Source organism: Odocoileus virginianus, chromosome 5, assembly GCF_023699985.2.
Source record: "Odocoileus virginianus isolate 20LAN1187 ecotype Illinois chromosome 5, Ovbor_1.2, whole genome shotgun sequence".
Taxonomy (NCBI): Eukaryota; Metazoa; Chordata; class Mammalia; order Artiodactyla; family Cervidae; genus Odocoileus; species Odocoileus virginianus.
In genome coordinates this window covers 89,741,521-89,750,402 of record NC_069678.1, presented here as the reverse complement: position 1 = coordinate 89,750,402, position 8,882 = coordinate 89,741,521, and the positions used below count along the sequence as shown (strand labels likewise).

General features: G+C 43.3%; 1 protein-coding gene across 5 annotated transcripts in view; it reads left to right on the top strand.

The window, feature by feature from the left end:
• Positions 1 to 1,394: 1,394 nt before the first annotated feature.
• THRAP3 (thyroid hormone receptor associated protein 3) overlaps positions 1,395 to 8,882 on the top strand; it is a 70,409-nt gene continuing 62,921 nt past the window's right edge. For 3 of the 5 annotated variants that reach the window (XM_020880219.2, XM_020880214.2, XM_020880215.2), the window contains exon 1: positions 1,395 to 1,502. The gene's annotated coding sequence lies outside the window, so the exon portion shown is untranslated. Of the gene's footprint in view, positions 1,503 to 1,996; positions 2,102 to 8,882 lie in introns of those variants that run through there. The other 2 variants (XM_020880218.2, XM_020880217.2) reach the window with 2 other exon arrangements.

Below are 8,882 nucleotides of genomic sequence, written 5' to 3'. Positions count from 1 at the left end.
GGGAAGAGATCCAGCACAGAGGTGTTTTGGAAACCAAGAGGAATGACTATGTATTTTTGTATTTCCCTAGTTTACCACTGTGTTCCTAGTATTTTGCACCGGGCATAACCTTACAGTAGACACTCAAAATCTGTGAATTAAAAATGACATTGCATCAGATCCTTTCGAGAAGCACTACCCAGCAAGCAGCCTACAAGAAATGCTCAAAGAAGGAAAAAAGAGAAAGCAGTGTGGAAGGAATGTTTCTGGGGCCAGTAAGGATTAGGGCTCATGTGGCACCATGAGATTTGAGTTGAGCCTGGTGAGTTTTTCTCAGAGGCAGAACATATTCCTTCAATATTTTTTTTTTCTCACGTTTTTTGTTTACTTTGCCTTGGGGATGCAGAAATCCATCAAAACTGATCTTTGTTCTAAAGAGCTCACAGTCTGGTGGGGAAGACAAACACAGTCCTTGATAATTATGAGATGGAAAGGTACTGCAGGAAGACAGAGACGAGGAGAAGCTAGTAAACTTGGAAGGCTTCACAGAAGAGAGGATACTGGAGCTCAGTAGAGCAGGAATTTCAGCGCAAACCAGCCTGTGCAAAAATCCTGATAAATGCCCCGGTTCTCAAACTTGTATGTGCATGAGAATCACTGGAGAGGTCTGTTTAAAATGCAGATTTCAAAGTTACACATGGGAAATTTCTGGTTCAATAGGTGAGGGCATCCACTTTAACAGGCTTTCCAGGACCTCACTCTGTAAAACATCTTTTTGTGCTTCCATTGTCGTGGGAATCGAGGCCAGCGGTGGCGGAAACGAGGCTGGAGAGCACTTTGCCACCGGGCTTCTGGGTCACCACAGGAACACACTATTACAACAAAAAACAAATTCATTTTTAGTCTCGCTTTCAGGGCACTAGACGCTTTCACGTGCCTGACTTTGTCGCAACCTCGCAACAACTTTGTGAGGTAGAAATTACTAGTTTCATTTCACAGGGAAGGAAACTGAGGGACAGAGAAGACAGATTTGCTCAAGGTCACGAAGCGAGAAGTGGTACAGAGACGAGCAGATTCCCAGCTCAGAGACTTTTCGACGACTAAGGCAGGCCGGGAGTGGGTGGGGCCCAGGCCCTCGCTCCAGGATGTTTCCAAAATGGTGGGGGCCTTGGCGTCAGCAACGCCCCCGCCCCTTCCGTCCACCTCCCTCCTTCTTCCTCAGGCCACCCAAGAGGGGGGAGGGGATGGAACGGAGAAGCTCACGTGACTGCCGACAAGCTGGCGCGTGACGCAAAGCGGCGGGCCCGGTGTTCGCCTTGCCTTATGGGAAACGTAGTTCTATAGACTGTCAGATTGGCTAGGAAGGCGGGAGCTAGGACTACATTTCCCAGGAGGCTGCGGGGCGACGCCGAGGCTGCCGCCGTCTGAGAGCGGGGACGCGGGGCGCGCTGTCGGGCGGGGGCGAGATTCGGGCCGGTTGTGCCGTTGCGAGGCTGCAGCTGCGATCGCTGCGGTGGGCCCAGGTGAGTGAGGGACCCTGTTGGGACTTAGGGCCGCTCAATTGACTCCAGCCGTTTCGTCTTTTTTCTTTTCTCCGTGGCCGCTGGCTCAGGGTCTCCAGCAGGCCTGGCGCGGAGTCGCTCCCCCGCGCCTGCCCCCCGGCCTCTTCAGAGAGGGCCCCGCTCGCTCCGGCTCCTCCCCCTCCCCGCCCTTCAGGGCTTCCCCTCGCTCCGGCCTAGCTCCCGACGCTGAGGGCCGCCTTTTCTCCGGAGCAGTTCCTAGCTCTCTTTTTTTTTCTTGTAAGAAAGCCTCCCTTTTCTCCATCTCCCTGCTTAATCACTCACCCCTTTAGGGGTGAACCTTATTATTTGGATTTTTCCCGGAACTCTTGAGTGCCCCCCCCCGATTTCCATTGGCCTGGATCTGCCTTCTCTTAGGGCGCATGTGGCTGGTACTCAGTGTTAGTACCTCTGCCGTTCTTTTCGGCCTGGTGGCCGGAGGAGGCATAGTCCAGATTTATCAGTCACGGGAACATTTATGTGTCCACTTTCATTTCTCTTGGGTTGGAGGTGAGGTCGACCTGCGTTCCTGTGGTAATTGGCGTGTGTTCCGCTTAAATAAGGTAATTTCTTTCGCCTCCATTAGCTCCCAAGCAACTTTTATCAGCCCTTTTCTTTGCCTTTTGAAGTCTGAGGGATGAAGTATCGCAGCAGAAACTGGGGAGTAGCACTCGTGCCCAGAAGTTGGAAGCCATCCGTGTTAGTTGAGTGTTTACCAGGAGGTTGTTAATTGGATTGAGGGAAAAGCCGGAGAGAGACGATGAAGCTTCTGGTGGCAGGATAACAGAAGGAACCTGGAGCCAGCTGCCTGGGTTCAAATTTTGGCTCTGCTAGCTTTTGGTTTCGGGTCGAGGGGCTTCACTTTCAGGTGCCTCAGTTTCCTTAATCTGCAAAATAGCAAAGAGTAACACTGGTCACTTTATAGGGTTACTGTGAAGATGAAGTGAGGTAAAATGAAAACCGCTTAGCTTATTACCTACTGAGTATTAAGTACTCTTATCATTATCATCTCTTTTAGGATTTATAGCGTGGAGGCCCAGAGTGGCGAGACATGTCATTTTGTTTCTCACTTTCAGGTGGCGCTCCCTTTTCTCATTAGTGGCTATACCGTCTGTTGTAGTTTTTCCTGTTATCTAGACAGCCTGTATCATTATGTAGAAGCCTGCTAATGAGCCAGAGCTGGCTGCTACCATGAACAACCTATGGAACACATTGGGCTTAGTTTGTTCTCTGCTGGGAAGTTTGTGAAGCAGTGTACGCAGTTTAGCAATATAACCCCCCCCCCCCCCCCCGCCCCCCACAGCCTTTTAGGCTTGATTGTATTTTGTAGAAGAGGTGAAGTTTCTGTAAGGATCTGTTTTAACTAAAAGACTTTGTATTCAGTACAGTTCCATCTTTTTGTGTTTTAAATCTAGCACCAGTGAAAGATCTCTGGTTTTGGAGACTGATGGTTTTAGTCTGCATACTAGGTACAGTCCAGTTTTAGCGGTGGTGGTGGTAATACTCATGTTAGCAGCAGCAGTAGTAGTTGGCTAGCATATTTCTTTACTAGTATAGGTAGTCCAGATACTTTTTGAATTTGGCATAGCCAGTGAAATTATGGATTACAGAGCGTCCTGTATTGTAATTGAGAAATTGAAGGGAGGAAGCTTGGAGTATTTGTGAGATTAGCACTGAGATGAGGTGGGATGAGGCTGACTGAGCGCATAAGACCTAAGATTGATTAATTTTTGTAAAATAAATTAATTTGTAAAATAGTTAAACTTGACCACTAAGAATCTTGAGGTGTTACCCTGTTTCTCTTGGGCCAAATGACAACCTAGATTGAAGAAGTGTGGTTAATCTTGTTCTTTCTGGTGGGAGGGAGGTTCAAAAGGGAGGGGATATACACATACCTATGGCTGATTCATGTAGATGTGTGGCACAAACCATCAGTGTTGCAATTATTTTCCAATTAAAAATAAAAAAATATACTGTGCTCTCAAAGATTAGATTTTGGTGGATTGCTTCACACCTTTATTTTGTAAACATCTAAGACTGATTCAGTATTTGATTGATACAGTAAATAGTGCTTGAGAACCTGCCATCCACCGGCCCCTCTGCTAGGCTCTGGGAGTACAAGGGGATGTGAGGCAGAAGGGGTCTTGCATTTTGAGAACCTACAAGGTAGTGGGGGAAATCAGAACAGGTGAGCAAATAAGTTACAAATTGAGAAAAGTGATGTGGAGGTACCATGCAGGGAAATCGATAGACACTGAAAAAAGAGAGACCTAACGGTGGTCAGAGGAATTCTTTTTGCTAAGAGTAGGGGTGTCAAGGCAGGCATTCCAGGTAGAGAGAACAGTAAGTGCCAAAACTAGAAAATGGGAAGAGTTTAGTGCACTTTAGAGCGGAAAAGAGGCCAATTGTGGCTCTTTTCAGTAAAGAGAGTGGTTAAAGAAGAGCTGGAGAGCTAAGATTGTTTAGGGAAGCTGTTGAAGCCTTCTGATTTACATTTTATTTATTTATTCTTTATTTTTATTTTTTTTTAAATCAGTTTTGCCAGGGGTGTGAAAACTGGATTGTGGGGACCATCAGTTAAGAGGTTATTGTACTGATTTTACCTGGAGGTGATAGTTGACTGAAGTTGAGAGGGGGAGTGGAAAGAGAAAGTGCGTTGGTGGGAAGAAGCAAAGGGATTCATTATGTTCTTTTAGTATTCTCTAGAGAAAGACGTTCATAGTCAGTGGTTCATGGACTACAGGGGGCTCATGGACTCGAACATTTTTGTGAGGGAATGCATTCTCTCAAGGGGTCGTTACCTTCCTTCATTCATTAGAGTCTGAGTTTAAGAACCAGTTCTCTAGAGTCTGTAACGCAGGTTTATAACCCATAAAAAAGTAATTGCTCACAGCTTACCAAGAAAGTTAAGAGTCGTGGGTACCCTTCTGAAAGATTGACTTTCTCCAGGAATTCTTTTTTTGTTGTTGTTTGTTTCAAATCAGAGTTAAATGCCATGCCATAGAAAAATCAGCTTTTAGTTTCTTTTTGTCTAGGAGTTAATGGGCTGGTGCACATACTGAGGAAGCTGAACTTAATGAGCTCAGTTTCACAGAAATCCATATTCATTCCTACTATTTTCTTCTGTTGGTTCCCCCCCCCAATCTTATTTGTCTTTGGTTGCACTGTGTAGCATGGGTGTGTGTGCGCTAAGTTGCTTCAGTCGTGTCCAGCTCTTTGTGACACTATGGACTGTAGCCCGCCAGGCTCTGTCCATGGGATTCTCCAGGGAAGAATACCAGAGCAGGTTGCCGTGCCCTCCTCCAGGGGATCTTCCTAACCCAGGAATTGAACACGCCTCTTGTGTCTCCTGCATTGCAGGCGAATTCTTACACTGAGCCACAGGCAAAACCCTGCTGTGCAGCCTGTGGAATCTTAATTCCCTAACTGGAGATTGAACCCATGCTCCCTATGTTGGTAGCACGCTTACTGGACTGCCAGGGAGGTCCCTTTTTCTATTGAGTTTTTTTTACAGTTCCTATTTTAGTGGTAGAAATGGAGCACCTTAGTGTGTGAAGAGTGAGATCATTTTCTTCTTGGTTTCCTTCTAACAGGGGTTTCAGATGTGTGTTCATTTTGTAGTGTTTTTCAGATGATAGTGTATTATTGGAAACAGGGTGTAAAGTTAGAGCTCTACCACTGAAAGAACCACGTATTTGTTTTTTTATGGCAGAGATTTAGAACTGAAGGCTCATGGACTAATCCAGTCAGCAGATGTGTTTTGTTTGGCTCATACAGTGTTGTAAATTTGAATTTGTTGTCAACATTAAAAAGCAGGGAGATTTCATGTAAAAATGTAGATTCAGGCTGCTTTGAAAAATCAGATGTAGCAGCCAGGGACCCATGTTTCTGCTTGCAACAGTCATCTTTTATAGTTGAGGCACCATTAAAGAAAAATTTTTTTTTTGGTCTTGGTGCTTTATTTCTTGTTTCTTCTTTAGGAAAAAAAAAAAAGAAATTTAGGTAACTTTAGAAGAGGGAGAAGGAACAGTGCTATGGGAAGGGAGGGCCCAAAATACTAAATTGTTTTGTTTACAAACTGAAGAAACCCAAGGGTTTTTAGAAAGCAAAAGAGGTTGATCTGACCCCTGCCCATGCCTTTTTAGCTGGCACATTGCAGTGTCCTCATTTTTGTTCTGCCTGATTTGCTTTTTAGCATCTGGAATGCAGTAACTGCACAGCTTGGCTTGTTGCAGAAGACAGAGCCGAGCGAAGAGAAGTTGCTGCATGTCCAGTTAGAAAACTTGTGGCACTTGTGTTGAGGCAGAAGTGTGTGTGTGTGTTTAATATGTGCATTTATGAAGTCTGTCACTTTGCTTTCAGTAATCTGTTTTTTGGAGAGGTTAATAACTCAATTTTCTCTTTCTCTATTTTAATAAAAAGGGCAGGATACATAAAGGATTGATAGAGGAAGTCATAGAGAGAGTGCTTTGTGAAGCTACACTGGAGATTTCTTCACTGCAGGACTCTGTTATTGTATTAGGGCTTCCAGAAGATGGTCCCCTTGTATCTGAAGGATGTAGAGTCTTGACTGAAACCTTTGGCTCCCAGACTATGGGCTATCAGAAAAAACTTTAAAAATGAAAACTCATGAAGTTGGTCAGGTGCCAGAATGGGGTTGTTCAATAAAAGAAAAGAATGGGCAAATTTTTTAATAGAAAAAATTCTTGTTTCAGATGTAATAAAGTGTGGCTGCATAGCATGCAGGATATGGGGTCTTAGTTCCCTGACAGGGATCGAACCCACACTCCCTGCAGTGCAAGTGCAGAGTCTTAACTACTGGACCACTAAGGAAGTCCCTTTTTGGCAGTTTTGATGCCTCTTTGTATGCATGTTTCCCACTGGAAAGTGTTCTGATAGAAGCTTTCCTTGATGACCCTATCAATAATAGTATTCTGCTCATCAAACACTGTCCAACCTTCATCATTACTATGGAACTTTATATTGTTTATTTTTCATCTACTGTATCTTCACCTCTTTAGGTAGTGAAGCAGGGATTTGTTTGATTCTCTGCTGAATTCCCATACCAAGACATTCTCTGTTAAATAGAAGAGGCTTAGTAAATATTGAGAGAGAGGATGAGTTAAAATGGGAATAAATAGATGGCTGGCTGGGAGTCTCTGGAAGTGTTCTCACTATCAAGTTCTAGTTTACTCAGATTATGTTAATATGTATGGTGATAGGTGAGGAGATTGCAAAGGGGCAAAAGGATACTTCGTGGAATGATGAAAATATTCTTTTGTTGAGTTGGGGTGGTGGTTATTTTGTGGTGGTATATTTTGTCAAAACTCACTGAAATGCACCCTTAAAATGTGTACATCTATATGAGTTGTAAAGTTGATTTATAAAAATTTGTATTTAAAACTCATCGTGTAAAGGCTGTTCTGTAAAACTGAATTAACTATCAGTAGGTTGTGATAAGGAGAAGGCAATGGCACCCCACTCCAGTACTCTTGCCTGGAAGATCCCACGGATGGAGGAGCCTGGTAGGCTGCAGTCCATGGGGTCGCTAAGAGTCGGACATGACTGAGCGACTTCACTTTCACTTTTCACTTCCATGCACTGGAGAAGGAAAGGGCAACCCACTCCAGTGGAGTGGCAATCCACTCCACTCCTGGAGAATCCCAGGGACGGTGGAGCCTGGTGGGCTGCCGGCTGTGGGGTCGCACAGAGTCGTACACGACTGAAGCGACGCAGCAGCAGCAGGTTGTGATAATGATTATTTTCCTTGAATTTTTGGTAAAGTTAGCCAAGTAGGTTGGACAGGAGGTACCTCAGGTGTTATGAGAGAAGGAGGCTGAGCTGACCATGCTCTGAATAGCCCACCCCCATTTTAGTCAGAGGTGCTGAGTTGATATTTTGTACTTTGGGGTTCTGCTTACTAGTTCTCTGTTAAAAAGAAAATCCATCAAGTTCCCTGAAGCTCTCTTACCCCTACTCCAGGGTTTAGTTAAGCAAGGTGCAGCCTGCAAACCCTTAGTGGGGCAGGTAGTCATCTTCAGTTTTGTTTTCCCTGCTTACAGATAGGTTCTTGTTGATAAAAATCGACATTGCAGAAATGTGTAATGTAGAAAGAGAAAGTTTACTTCAGTGACATTTATTTAGGCTAGTGGTTACAGTTTCCATATATTTCTGAATAGTTAAGGTAAGCATAAGGGATGTGGAGGAGGTAGAGATAAATGTCTTTGGTTTATTATGAAAGCTTATGCTTAAAGCCTTACTTCAGATGGACTTAAATTGCAAATGTATTGTTTGTGATATTCCTCTTGTTTTCCTGGGAAATTGGAAGGTGATATGTTGATTCTCTGGTTGATGGTGAATGCTTTGTCTTTGTTCACAATGTAGAACTTAGCTTACCTCGTCTCTTCCTTAATTTCTATATCGGTATCGTTTGTCACATGTGACCTTTTTTGTCTGTCTTGTCACATTTGGGCTTATTTGTCACATTTGACCTTTTACCTTTAGCAAGCATGATTTGTTTCGTCATTCAACCAGCGGGGGGATTCTGGTGGACTTGAATGTACTGTCATGTGGAATGGCAGTAGAGAATGAGGAAGAAAACATATTTGATTGTTGGCTTATTCTCTTTTTTGCTGTGGAGGCTGTTTAATATTGGAGTATACATACAGGATGAAAGTAGTTTGGTAAGGAATATTTTCTATTCCACTTATAGCAGAATATTTTCAGCTGCAATGTTCATTGAATAGGGCATGCTCATGGAGGCAGGTGATCTCTGGTACCTAGCTGCCTTGGTTTTATCAGATGCATGTATGATAAATGGAAGTCCTTGATTCTTATTAGAAGTTTCTTTTGTGGTTCTTTATTTATTAAACTGGGACTGGGGCAAGTTGTTTAACCCCTCAGTATCTGTTCAGTTTCAAATGAAAATGGAAATCTCTTATTTACCTCCAACAAGGGTTATTGTGATGGCTAGATGGTTAGTCCAGTGCCAGAGCATATAGTAGGGATTCAATAAATTAACTTTATTGTATGTAGAAGATGGATTTCTTGTTATTTCTTGTTCTGTTTGGAAAAAACTTAAACTTGAAAGAATGGTGAGAAACACCCAGAGCCCTCAACTGATAGCATGTGGTAAGTGCTGAGTATATGAAGTTAGTATTTGAAGATTGTGAGGGATGGATAAGTTAATTATACAATAAAAAGTTCTGGAACAATTGGCTAACCATTTTGAAAATTACATTATTTTGACAAAATAAATCACATGAAAATAAGAGGTACAGATTAAATAAATCAACAAGGAGATATGATTTTTTCCCTCAGATTTCTGTCTTGATAAACAGTATG